Raw genomic sequence first — 14,524 nt, 5'->3', positions numbered from 1 at the left:
CAGCAGAGGGAGAGGGAGGAGCAGGATTCGATCCCAGGACCCTGGGATCATGACTTGAGCTGAAGGCAGATGCCCAACCAACTGAGCCACCCAAGCACCCCTCTTTTTACCTTTTTTTTAAATATGGCTACTAGAAAATTGTAAATTACACACATGGCTTGCATTTTGTTTCTAGTGGATAGGACTGGGTTAGAGAGTGCTTAGTGGACCGTTATAAGCATGCTTCCTAAAGATTAACTTGCATTGACAAGGCAGACAAACAGCCCTGCTAAAACTGAATTCAGAGTCCCCAGGGTAAGGAAACAGCCACTGAAAAAGCAGATCCTCTGGTGGGGTCACTCCATGGCCAAATGCACAGAAGCCCATCTAGTCTCTGGAACATCTCCGTGCTGCTCCCTCCGCCCTGATGACTATGGATGTCCCAGCACAGCAGCGCCCGTACTCAGTACTGTGGGGTAGAGGTTAAGTGCACATTGGTTAGGCAGGGGAATTCCACCCAGGTGCAAACCCCCCCCCCCGCCCCCCGCTATGCTCCTTGCTGGTGGTGAATCTCTGGCTTTTACTCTCTGCACCTCAGATTTCCACCTCTGCAGAAAGATGAATACTAACCACCTCTCAGAGTCATTGTAGGATTAAACGAGATACTACACATTTAATACTCAGAATGATCCTTGCTATCAATAAGCACTCTCTGGCTCAGCCCTACCCACTAGAAACAAAATGCAAGCCACATAAGTAATTTAAGACTTTCTAGTAGCCACATATAAAAGGGTAGAAGGGACGCCTGGGTGGCTCAATCAGTTAAGCCTCAGACTCTTGATTTCCGCTCCAGTCATGATCTCAGGGTTGTGGGATCGAGCCCCCCATCGGGCTCCACTCTCAACGCAGAGTCTGCTTGTCCCTCTCCCTCTGCTCTTCCCTCAGTGTGTGCTCTCTCTAATAAATAAAATTTTTTTAAATAAATAAATAAATAAATAAAAGGTAGAACACAACAGGTAAAATGAATCTTAATATATTTGATCTAATCCAACATAGCCTAAAGTTCTCATTTCAACTTCATTTTATTTATTTATTTACTTACTTACTAATCTTAAAGAGAGAGAGACTGCGCAAGGGGAGGGACAGAGGGAGAGAGAGTGTTAAACAGGCGCAGCGCAGAGCGTGGAGCCCACATGACCTTGAGATCCTGACCCTGAAATCATGACCTGAGCCGAAACCAAGAGTCGGAAGCCTAACCAACTGTGTCACCCAGGCATTCCTACCATTTCAACTTTTGATCAGTATGAGAAGTATCAGAAATTTCTTACTTTTTTTTCTGTATGAGGTCTGCGAAATCCAACATGTAGTTTACACTTAGAACACATCTCAGTTTGACTAGCCACATTTCAACTGCTCAGCAGCCACATGTGGCCAGTGGCTACCCTATGGGACAGTGCAGCTTTAAATGTGAGCCGGCATCACTGTTTTTGGGGATTTCAACCTAAAAGCCATTTCCTTAGAAAACCATGCCCTGACCTGCAGGGCCCCTGTTATTAAGATCTTTTTTTAGCACCCTGGAAGGCACTCCTGACAATTATAATTAAACAGTTCCTGTGTGCTCGTTTGCAGCTCTCTGTATCCTGCTAGACTCTAGACTTCAGGAAGGCAGAGACCATGTCTTCACAGTGCATTGACTGACATTGGGAAGAAAGAAGGGATGAAGGGGGAAAAAACATTTTGAAGAGTAAATTCCAATATAGATGTAGAAGTTTTCTTTATAGCAGCTGCTCACTGTAGGAAGAAATTTAGGGAAAAAACCAGATGAACTAAAAGAGTAAAAGCAAGTGTCCATAAAAAAAAAATCTTGGAGTGCCTTTTTTTTTTTTTTTTTTTTTTAAGATTTTACTTATTTATTTGAGGGAGAGCATTAGCAGGGCCGTGGGGTAGGCAGATGGAGAGGGAGAAGCAGACTCCCTGCTGAGCCGGGAGCCCTAGACACAGGGCTCCAGTCCAGGACCCTGACATCATGACCTGAGCTGAAGGCAGTTGCTTAGCCGACTGAGCAACCCGGGCATCCCTGGAGTGCACCCTTAATTATTTCCTGAAGATCAGTTCCTAGGGGTGGAAGTGCTATATTAGAGGTTAAGTGCACTGTTGTCAGTTCTCTTGCATGGTGTTGACAAAGACCTCTCTCAACACCATCTGTGTCCAGATTAATGGATAACTGATATTTCATGAGCACCGACTTGCACACAACACTTTAGCATGATTCCATGAAGAAATCCCCCCCAGATGTGGTACAAGTACCACTAGTGGAATGAGAGATGTATAAATGGTACACAGGCAGAGATCCCTTATTTTAATAGTTAATGTATTCACGTGTGTTAGAAAAATACCTAATTAGCCCATAAAACCAATACAGTTGACCCTTGAACAACACAGGTTTGAAGTGTGCAGGTCCACGGATAGGTGGATGTTTTTCAATAAATTATGATTTTATAATTTAGGATGAGGAAAAGTTAAATTAAAAAGTGGGTCATTTACAGGGAAGTATGTAGTAAGTTACAGCACCGTGCGTTCTCAGTGATAGCAAAACTGGTGATGGTGGGGCTCCTGGGTGGCTCGGTCGGCTAAGCGTCTGCCTTCGGCTCGGGTCATGGTCCCAGGGTCCTGGGATTGAGCCCCATATCGGGCTCTCTGCTCAGCTGGGAATCTGCTTCTCCCTCTCCCTCTGCCTGCCGCTCCCCCTGCTTGTGCTCTCTCTCTGTGTCAAATAAATAAAATCTTTAAAGAAAAAAAAAAACTCGTGATGGAGTTTGGGACACTTCCTGATGCCCAGTCACTCCTCAAGGGCACTGTGTCATTGAAGAAGTTGAGCTGGGGCAGAGAAGCACTCAGGAAAAACTGGACAATGAAACAGAAAGTGAGACCTTAGCTGGAATCCCAACGTTCCTGTTACGAGTCTCGTCCATAAAATGGCAATGGTGAGGATTCGTCTTGATAACTGATACAACATACCTGCCTTGGGAGGGAGGAATTTTACACCCAGAATTGCAGGGGCAATTCTTGAGAAGGGATCTCAAGAGACTGTCTGGTCCTTCTGTGGGTGAAGGGGACTGAGTTTCCCTTCAAAGCCGCCCCATCTCAGTGTCCCAATGTCAGCTCTGGGCCCACATGTTGACATGTGCACACTGGAAATTCATCCCCAGTACTCTCTGTCCTTCTTTATACCTAATAAGACACACCAATATCAAGCGTACTAGGGGCACCTGAGTGGCTCAGTTGGTTAAGCTTCTGCCTTCGACTCAATTCATGATCTCGGGGTCCTAGGATCGAGTCCTGTGTCAGGCTCCCTGTTCAGCAGGAAGTCTGCTCGAGATTCTTTCTCTCTCCCTCTATCCCTCCCCTGCTCATGTGGGCGCTCTCTCTCTCTCTCTCTCTCTCAAATAAATAAAATCTTAAAATAAAGTTCAATGGGTTTTGACAGATGGATACACCCATGTAACCACCACCTCAAGATACAGAACATTCCATCGCTCCTTCCTGCCCCTTGCTTTTGATTCCCTGTCCCCTGACTGCTGGTCCCGGGTAACCACTGACTTGGTTTCTGTGACTATAGATTACTTTGCATTTTCTTTCTTTTTTTTTTTAATTTTATTTGTTTGAGAGAAAGTGTGAACGAGAGAGATCACAAGTGGTGGGGGGGGAGTACAGAGGGGCAGAGGGAGAAGCAGAATCCTGGCTGAGCAGGGAGCCCCTGGGATCATGACCTGAGCTCAAGGCAGACGCTTAACCAACTGAGCCACCCAGGCGACCCTGCATTTTCTTTATAATGCATTTATATAAGTGGAATCATATACTATGTATTCTCTCTCTCTCTCTCTTTTTTAAAGATTTTATTTATTTATTCAACAGAGATAGAGACAGCCAGCGAAAGAGGGAACACAGGCAGGGGGAGTGGGAGAGGAAGAAGCAGGCTCCCAGCGGAGGAGCCTGATGTGGGGCTTGATCCCAGAATGCTGGGATCACGCCCTGAGCTGAAGGCAGACACTTAACGACTGAGCCACCCAGGCGCCCCTCTCTCTCTCTTTTGCAGGGTGTGGGGACATCTGGCTTCTTGGCCCCAGCATGTTCACGAGATTCATCTGCGTCGTGTGTATTAAGAGTTTGCTCCTTTTTATTGCTGAGTAGCACTCCTGTGTCTGGATGTACCCGTGGTCCTCCACTGTCCTGTTGATGGGTATTTGGGTTGTTTCTCCAGTTTTGGCCTCTATGAATAAAGCTGCTGTGAATATTCACAGAGAAGTCTTTGTGCGGACATATGCACATTTACCTAAGAGACATCTCTCTTAGGTAAATACCTAGGAGTGCAATGGCTGGGTCACAAAGTAATGTCTAAAAGATGTACGTTGTCCCATTATCATTCCCCCACTTCACCACTTCAGTGGTTTCCTGTTGCACTGAGAATAAATCCAAAATCCTCACGAGGATCTCCAAGGCTGCACCCCGGGTCTCGTTGTCTTCCAGTCTCCCCTGATTCTTTTCACTCCAGCCACATTGTCCTCCATTATGTCCCTCGAACACAGCAAACTAGCTCTGACTTTGGAGCCCTCGCAGCTGCAACCCTCCTTCTGGAATGTTCTTCCCAGATCTTGGCATGGCTGTTCCTGCTCATCTTTGAGATCTCCCTTCACGAGTCACCTCTGCAGATCCTGGACATGTGAGCCACAACCTCCTAACCCCTTCATCAGACCCTATATCCCTTTATGCCGGTTTATTTTATTTACTTTCACCTTTTGACATTATGTTTTGCATTTATTTGTTTACCTGTTGATTATTTGTCTCTCCTTCCCTCCCCCATTAAAATGTCAGCACTATGAGAAGAGGGGTTGGGCTTATCTTCTCCACCAGTGTCTAGAATGACAGGTGTTCGGTAAATATTATTTGAAAGAAGGAAAGGCTGGGAGGGACACTGAGGCATAAAGAGATATGTTGCCTGGGCTGTGGGGTTAGTTGCGTGATCGGCATGAGAACCCCAGCCCCAGCCTCTCTCCTCCATCACAGACCATTCACGGAGCTTCCCAGGACTGACAACGAAGTCTCAAGTATAGGGGCCTTAGCTGCAGTGCTGTTTTGTTTTGTTTTGCTTTAAGATTTTAAGTACTTTTTACACCCCACATGGGGCTCAAACTCATGACCCCGAGATCAAGAGTCACATGCTCCCCCGACTGAGCCAGCCAGACGCCCCTGCAGTGCTGTGTTTAAAAGCAAAAAAAAACCTGGAAACAACCCAAATGTCCATGGACAGGGGAATGGTGAAATAAACTACATACGGTCCGTCCTACAACGGAAAACTGTGTAGCCACAGAAGAGATCCAGGAAGATCATTATGTACTAATACGAAACAGTCTCCAAGATCTTAAAAAAAAAAATAAAACTGAAGTGTGTGTAACATGTGTATCATTTGTGTGGAAAGCAATATATTTGTTTATAAGATGTTCCTAGATGCTGGAGAGATCTGGAAGGATACATAAACACTGGTGTTAACTGGGAAGGGGTGGGGGTGGGGGTGGGGAGCAAAGTGGCTGGGGGTCAGGAGTGGGAAGGCGATTTCACTAAATACCCCTCTGAATCTTTTGAACTTTAAACCACATATGCGATTTTACCTATTCCCATAATGAATTGATACTTTTAAAATAAAATACAATTACATTGTAAAAACGACATCTAGCAGGGCGCCTGGGTGGCTCAGCTGCTTGAGTGTCTGCCTTTGGCTCAGGTCATGATCCCAGGGTCCTTGCTTTGTGGGGAGCCTGCTTCTCCCTCTGCCTGCTTCCCCCCCTGCTTGTGCTCTCTCTCTCTCTCTAGCAAATAAATAAATAATGCTGTTCAAGTATATGAGAATCCCAGAGTAAGGGCAGCAAGAATGAAAGCTTCCAGCCTCTCCTGCTTATCTCCCCAGATGATTCAAAGGGTGGATCCTAGCAGGCATGTCAGCCCTCTGGGGGAAACACTTAGGGGCCAGGAGTCGCAGGATAGACAAGGGTTTAAACCCCAGCCCTGCCACCTGCCAACTGTACAGCCTTGGGCAAGATACCTCGTTTTCTGAGCCTCAGTTTCCTTATCAGTGAATGTGTGTGAGGTTGCAGGTCTGATACTTAGCTGGGTGGTTTGGGGCAAGTGGCTTAACCACTCTGAGCCTCTGTTGCCATAACTGCAAAATCTGGATAATGAAACATATGCCTCCCAGGGCTGTTATGTGGATTCAACAACACGAAAAATGCAGGAAAAGGGCTGAGAAATCGAAGCTCTAATTATCATGGGAGGACCAGAGTGGGACTTAAGGGCTGGGAGAGAACAAGACAGGTTTAGGGATCTATCCAGTCACCAAAGTGTTGCAGAATCAAGATCGTGACTATTATTAATCACATTAATAGTTATCATCATTATATAATCATTATGATAGTAGAATAATAATTATGATTGGGAAAATTTATTGTTCGAAGTGTGGGATGCACCATGTTAAGCCTTCTACATTATCTCATTTAATCCTTTTGAAAATCCAAGGGGGGTTTCATGCCTATTTTATAGGCCAGGAAACTGAGGCTCATGAACAAAGTTACCGGCTGGAGGCCACACAGGTACAAAGTGGTAAAGTCAGGATTCAAAGCCAGGACTGTCTGACTTGAGAGTCCACGGGCCGGCTCACGAACAGGCACATGGGGGTCGTGTTGCTTCTTCTTGGCAAGTGGGAGCTCCCCAGCTGGCTTGGACACAGGGCCTTAGGAAGGCCTTGCTGCCTCTGAATTGGGAGGGAAAGCATGGTCTGAGTCTCCCACCGTCCTGCTGAAATCCTTCAGGACACCAGAATAAAACCCAGTGGTTTTTCCATGACCTCTAACCTCATTAGAAGACCCAGTGTGGCTACTTTCTCCCTTCTCAGCTCCAGTCACAGGGGATGACTTTCAATTTCTCTGGCTCCAGACCCCTGCAGGGGAACAGCCCCTGCAAAAGTTCATCCTTTCCTCCCTGTCCTGGTTAACTGCTCTCTTTTAGTTCACAGCTCAGCTACCCCCTCCTCCAGGAAGCTTCCCTGACCACCACCCAGGCTTGGATAATCGGTCCCCAAACCCCTACTACCAAAACATTTAACTCCGTGTCAGGCACCATCAGAAGCACTTTTCTTATATCATTTAATACTCACAACATCTCTATGGCAATGAGTCTCATCTTTGGTGGCACATCAGAATCATTTGGGAAACTTAAAAAATATATACATATATTCTTATTTTTATTTTATTTTTTATTTTATTTATTATTTTATTTATATTAATTTTTATTTTATTTATTAAAAAAAAATTTTTTTTGCCCAGAACTAACCCTCAGAAATTCCGATTTAATTGGCTTAGAATGTGACCTGGGCATCAGGATTTTTTAAAGCTCCCAGCCGATTCTTCTGTGCAGCCAGAGTGGAGACCCACTGGCCTCTGAGGTAGATGTGATCCTGACATTCCTTTTACAGCCAGAGAAACTGAGGCACAGAGAAGTTAAGGAAGTGGCATGGGGTCACATAGCTAGTGAATCGTGGGGCAAGGATTTTAACCCAGAAAGTCTGGCTTCAAAGCTTCACAGAAAAAAAAAAAAAAAGTCAATTGGTCGTAGTTACTTTCCCCAGCAACAGAGAGCCAGCTCTCTTCTGAGAGACACTGAGACAGGCACTGAAAGCCCCTCTGGCATGGGATATTTTTAATCTCGAGAAGCCAGGGATTCTTGCAGACAACCTAAAGTGACTTGAACACTAAGAAGATTGTTTGGGGGCTGGTGGGTCATTTCCTTGCTGAGATAGTCCTCGGGCTCTCTGTCTCCTGGAGGTAGGGGTCCAGGTTGGCTGGGGCAACAGAGTGGGAGGGTGGGGTGACTATTCCATGGGGAGTTGATGTTTCCAAAGACATTTCCCTACATGGTGGAGGGGGAGAGGGTCAGGATTACTTCACCCCAACCCAGCCTCTTCTTGCTCTCTGTCTGGAAAGAAGCTGGAGAACAAACAAGTGTGGAACTGGATGTGAATTCGCGCCCCTCCCTCCTTCCTTCCCTAACCACAGTAGAGCCCTGTGAAAGCTGCAGAGCATGTCCAAACATATACAAACATTCTCCAGGTGCTCTCCCGACGTGGCTTTGTGGACAAATACACTGGAAGAGGCTTGGGGGGGGTTGCCGACTTGGGGGAACCTCTCAAATTCCAAATAAGCACGGCCTTTGTGGAGGCAATCAGACCTACAGAAATTTTCCTAGAAATACCCCACATCCAAGGATGCTCATCCGGGCATTGCTTATAATCAGGAAAAGCTGAAAATATCTCAAATGTCCATCCACAGGGGATTGGTTAGCTGAAGTGAGTTATATCCGTGCAGGAAGAGGGAAGCCATGTACTGACATGGGTAATATGCCCACATTATATTATTTAGCAGAAAGAAAAAGGAAAGAGTAGAACTGTAAGTAGAGTATAATCCAATATTTGTTAATAATAATATTGACATAGGAATAGAACAATTTGGAATAATAGTCCCACCTACCTGTGGCTTTCTCCTCTAGTGATACAAGTAGGCTTATGGTGGGGGGATCTTCAACTGTCTCTTCATATATATAATGCTTGGATTTTATATGCAAAATTACATGCAGTAATTTTGTAATCAGAAAAAATTAGGTGGTGAAACAAAACAATATGTTAAAATCACATGGACTCACTATCAAACAGCTAATTTTATGTTATGTGAATTTTGCTGCAATTAAAAAAAAAAAGTTATTGCAACTCAAATTACCCAGCCAAAAGAAGATTCCAGTAAAGCTGAGAGCAAAATATCACACGGATGTTCTATAACTTTTTCCTTTTTTAAAATAAAAACATTATTTTGTTCTCCTTAAGCTATTTGTTCATCTTTTCAGTGATTTTTCCATGGTTTTCTTTCTTGTGTTTGCCCATGAATTAGTCATTATTTTACTTACTTGCTATTAGAAATTCTAAGATAATCTCACACACACACACACACACACACACACACACACACACACATCACACGGGTCAGTGTTTGCCAGAGTGTCAGCTGACGTTCTGATCAATACAAAATGGGAGCACCATCTTCTATTTCCTCCAGACATGGTTCAATACCCTGATTAGGCATCTTGGCAACCAGCTAAGGTGGAAAGAAATGGTTGGGGTGTATTTTCCAGACCACACCATCAAGGATATTGACATTCCAGCCTCTGGGTAGCACTCCTGGCTCCCGTTGAAGTTCTTAATCAACGTGGGATCTTCAGGATACTCCCCCTTTTTCTTTTTTTTAAAGTATTATTTATTTATTAAATATATATTTTTTAAAATTTGAGACAGAGATAGACAGCTTAAGCGGGGGGGGGGGGGCAGAGGGAGAGGAAGAAGCAGGCTCCCTGCTAAGCAGGGAGCCCGATGTGGGGCTTGATCCCAGAACCCTCAGATCACGACCTGAGCTGAAGGCAGACACTTAACTGACTGAGCCACCCAGGTGCCCCTTAAGTATTTTTTAAATTTAGATTGTATGTACATTTTTAAAAGATTTTATTTATTTATCTGACAGAGAGAGAGAGGGAGAGGGCACAAGCAGGGGAGCAGCAGGCAGAGGGAGAGGGAGAAGCATGTTTCTCGCTCTTCCCAATGCCACTGGGATCATGACCTGAGCCGAGGGCAAACGCTTATCCCACTGAGCCACCCAAGCGCCCCCCCCCCCCCCGCTTTTTCTTCCCAGAATGCCCCTTTGAGGAATGTTCACCGACCTCTTCTTTCCATCATGTTTGCTCAGTTCTGGTCCACTGGCTTATCAGGGGACTCTTCTTGACTTCCTAGGACCACAGGTCCTGAATGCAGGGCATCCCCCAGTCCCAGGAAACCTATCCAGGCTTCCAGAGAAGGAGTGGCATTAATTTATCTTACTCCGCCAGATTTGACGACTGATCCGGAAGTTGTTTAAGAGGGTGGTCATGGAAAGCAAAGGGCTTTTAGTCTCAAATGGTTCCTATGGCAAGTGTTCATTCCACAGATTACAGATTACTTTTACAGTAGAGACAGAGCAGTTTACTGCCTTAACCAGGCGCTTAAATTCAGCATCACTGACAGCAGAAGATGCAGTACAGAGGTCACAGAGCCGCCCTTGAACTTCACTTGAATCTAACAAGCTGGGAAGTCCTGGTTACAGGAAATATAGAGTGACAAAGGAATATGTTTGTCAACACCTCCTCGGGACACAATGAGATGAAGTCAGAATGTGGAACTTCTGCAAGATGCCTGTCTTGGGCTCTTCAAAAAAAAATCAATGTCATGAGGGAAAGAGAAAAGGCAGGGAGGCTTGTCAAACTGCGCATGGAAAGTAAGGTGATGCAGCCACTCTGGAAAACAATCTGGCAATTTGTTACAAAACTAAACATGTAATTTCCCATATGGCCCAGAGACTTAAAAATTTATGCTCACACAGAACTTGGGAGTTGTTGTTTTTCCTTCTTCTTCTTCTTTAGGAAGCTTTGTGCCCAACTTGGGGCTTGAGCTCATGACCCCAAGATCCAGAGTCACATGGTATAGTGACTGAGCCAGCCAGGGGCCCTTGCTCACCAAAACTTGTACAGGAATGTTCTTAGGAGCTTTACTGGTGACAGCAACCCACATGTCCTTCAACGGGTGAATGGTTGAGCAAACTCTGCTACTTCCATAAACAGAATACTACTCAGCAAGAGAAAGGAATGAACTATCAATACACGCAACAACCTGGATGGACCTCAAGGACATTGTTTGGTGAAAAAGTCAATCTCAACAAATCACATACCCTATGATTCCATTTACATAGACCTCTGGAAAATGCAAATTATAGTGACACCAGGGAGTGGGAAGAGATAGGAGGTGGGTATGGATTACAAAGGAACACCAGAAATTTGGGGGGGGGGGGCGATGAACGTATTCACTATCTGGCTTGCAGTAATGGTGTCATGGGGGTACGTGTCTCAAAACTTGTAAAATTGTGTGCTTTGAATACGTGTGTTTTAGTGAATGTCAATTGTAACTCAATAGAGCTGTTAACTAAATGAAATGAAGCATATTACGTACTTTTTGTGTGGTCCGGTACACAGTAAGTGCTCAATAGCTGCTGTCGGAACTTAGCTGGTCTTCTGGATGGCTTCACCACATCTCCCTGCTTATTTTCTTCATAGCACTGAAATAATCTGTAAGTTTCGAGTTTATCTTCGTTTACTTATTTGTGGTCTGTCTCAAAACTGTGAGCTCCCTAAAGCAGGGACTGGGTCTGATTTACCGCTGGGGAGGTTTTCCCCGGGGCCGCCTTGAAGCAATAGATGCCGGTTCACCAACTTCGCCCTGAATAACCACATCCTTTTTACAGACCAGAGAAGTGTTTGATGGGTGGTGGCCCACGCCTGTCCCGCTGGATCTGCCATGCGCAAGGGTAGGACTCCTGAAGGCTTCCGTCCGGGGACACCCCCGGCTTTCCTAACAGGACGAGACTGGAGGCAGCCGGTGTAGTGGAATCCAGCACACCCAGGGGTAAGGGCACTTGGTTTCATGCACAGCTCAGCCTACAACTCCACAATGGGACCTCAGTAACTAAGTGTACTGTGTCCGTTTGCCTCCTGATTGTTTTAAAAAATATTTGGATAAACGAACTGCGCATTCTATCCCGCTTTTTGCAAATCTGTGACTTTCACAATACGGCCAGCGGAAAGAATAGCCTTAACTCCTCTTCTCTGCTTTAATAGGACCTCCGCAACGGATTTCTTGCAGACTCCCACATAAGTTAGCGCTTTGTATGTACTATCACAATGCAAACAACAACGAAGATAAAGAGCAAGCAACCATCCTAATTGCTACTCAAAACTACTTTTCAGCACAAATAAGATTCAGTCTCCGTAGAGACTGTCAAAAATTGCCAATGCCGACTATATTTCAAGTCGTCATGGCGGGGTATTGGGAAAAGTTTTCAATTAGCAATAATCGCGCCTCGGATAAACCTCATTGGCTACGATACTGCCACTGCGCAAAGCTAGAGAACATGCGCACGCACCCTGCTCCCCCACGGATGACAACTACCTTTTCACTGAGGGTGAGCGACTGCCAGCGAGTTCGTGGATATGATGCGTTCTGCTTCCAGCAATTATATTCAAGGTCCGTCTGCACAGGAGGCTTCTTGTTGTTGGATCATCTCGGGTCGAACATTCAGATTTTGGAAATGAGCGTGCATTCGCTGAGGATGCTGGGTAATCTTATGCAAATCTTCATGACATCACAGAGACGACCAGGTTAGACTTGAATTTTGAGTAAAAAACCTTAACCGCAGGAAAACGGGGAAATCGAATGGACCCACCGAAGAAAAACCGAGTTGCTGCCGGTGAAAGTGCAGAAGTCCATGCGGATAAAGGTCACACACCACTTACTTGTTATCAACTCGAACATTACCGAGAGAGAAAAGAAAACGCAGCACAGAATAAGGCTGTTAACTAACCAAACACGAAAAGCATAACCTATACAAATAAACTCTCTCCGTATTAATTCTCAAGTGGAATAGTGATTACCTTAACAAAAAAAATTTAAGTACAATGCGAACTTTCATTAAACAGAAACAAATCAGTCTCCGTAGAGACTGTCAAAAATTGCCAATGCCGACTATATTTCAAGTCGTCACGGCGGGGTATTGGGAAAAGTTTTCAATTAGCAATAATCGCGCCTCGGATAAACCTCATTGGCTACGATACTGCCACTGCGCAAAGCTAAAGAACAACGCCCCCTACGCATCATCCCCAATAGGCAAGGTTCCTATTACAGAAAGGCGAGTTTGAGTCGTATGGACAAACCATCAATTATTGTTTGGTTGAAAATTATACAACCGAATAAAGAGCTCTTGAAAATGCATAAGCTATTTCTAAGGATTTTTTCTTGATTTCACTTAATTAAGTTTTGATGGAGAATGAAGCAAAGCATTATGGGAGGGAACATGCTAATAGCTTCATTCATAGAGTGAATTGGGGCAGATGAAAAATGGGCTGTGTCAGCATGCTGTTCACTTGGCTACCGATTCACAGCGTAACTATTATCTCCAAAATAGTCTTTTTTTTTTAAATTGAGATAAACTGTATATAACATAAAATTTACCATTTTAACCATTTTTAGGTATACAGTTCAGTAACGTTACGTACATTTATTCTTTACAACCATCATCACTCTACCTCTCCAAAACTTTTTCGTCATCCCAAATTGAAACTCTGTACCCATTAAACACTAACTCCCCTTCCCATTCCTTCCTCTCCCAGCCCCTGGCAACTTCTATTCTACTTTCTGTCTCCACGAATTTGACTCCTCTAAGCAGAATCATACAATATTTTATTTTTTGTGTCTGGCTTTTTATTTTTTTTTAAAGATTTTATTTATTCATTTGAGAGAGAGAGCAGAGAGAGAGAGAGACCCTCTCTAGAGGGTTCTAAAGAGTACAAGATGGGGGTTGGGGGGCAAGAGAGAGGAGAAGCAGGCTCCTGGCTGAGTAGGGAGCCGGATTTGGGGCTCCATCTCAGGACCCCAGGATCATGACCTGAGCCGAAGGCAGACACTTAACCCACTGAGCGACCCAGGTGGCCCTTCCTTTTTTTTTTTTTTAAGTTTATTTATTTCAGTAATCTCTACACCCAGTGTGGGGCTCGAACTCATGACCTCACGTTCAAGAGTTGCATGCTCTTCCCACGGAGGCAGACTGGGGCCTGTCTGGCTTATTTCACAGCATAATGTTTTAAGGTCTATCTACATTGTAGTTATCTATCAGAATTTCATTCCTCTTTATGGCTGACTAATATTCTATTGTATGGAATTTTATTATCCATCCATTATTCTATGAATCTGCATCGCTTCCACCTTTTGGCTATCGTGAATAATCCTTCTATAAACAGTGGCATATTCATATCTGTTTAAGTTCTTGTTTTCAACTCTTTTCTGTGTATAGTTGGAAGTGGAAATTCTGGGTCATATGGTAATTTTTTTTTTTTTTTTTGGCAATTCTTTTTTAATCCCAAAGGGTTTTCTGTTGGACACCTTAATTCAGAGAAGAGAGGCTGAAAATGCTATTTTCATAGAAAAGTCCACAGTTCACAAAGTTTGAAGTAACTTTCGCTCTCACTGCCTGTTTTCCCTTGGCAAGTGGAAAGCAGTCAGAAACTTATACCTGGATTTCTTTCCTCCTGGAACTATATTCTCCAACATACTTTTAGTTTTTGCTACCCATTAAGATGTAAACAGCAATCTCCAAGAAAGTGACATTTTCCCCAACATTTTATTATATTTTTAAATTTTTATTTATTTATTTTTAAAGATTTTATTTATTTATTTGAGAGAGATTGAGAGCATGACGAGGGGAGGGGAAGAGAGGGAGAGGGAGAAGCAGACTCCTAGCTGAGCAGGGAGCCTGACTCGAAGACTTGGGGCTTGATCCCAGGACCCTGATATCATGACCCCAGCCGAAGGCAGATGCTT

At 44.4% G+C, this 14,524-nt stretch overlaps 2 non-coding genes across 2 annotated transcripts; both read right to left on the bottom strand.

Annotated features, from left to right (window-relative positions):
- Positions 1 to 11,914: 11,914 nt before the first annotated feature.
- On the bottom strand, positions 11,915 to 12,055 carry LOC113267133 (U4 spliceosomal RNA). The gene has a single exon (XR_003320607.1). It is a non-coding gene; the product is annotated as a U4 spliceosomal RNA (small nuclear RNA).
- Positions 12,056 to 12,638: 583 nt separating this feature from the next.
- Positions 12,639 to 12,779, bottom strand: LOC113267119 (U4 spliceosomal RNA). The gene has a single exon (XR_003320597.1). It is a non-coding gene; the product is annotated as a U4 spliceosomal RNA (small nuclear RNA).
- Positions 12,780 to 14,524: the final 1,745 nt, after the last annotated feature.

Source organism: Ursus arctos, unplaced genomic scaffold, assembly GCF_023065955.2.
Source record: "Ursus arctos isolate Adak ecotype North America unplaced genomic scaffold, UrsArc2.0 scaffold_34, whole genome shotgun sequence".
Lineage (NCBI taxonomy): Eukaryota > Metazoa > Chordata > Mammalia > Carnivora > Ursidae > Ursus > Ursus arctos.
Note: the sequence above shows the minus strand (reverse complement) of the source record. Positions and strands in the feature narration are given on the sequence as shown.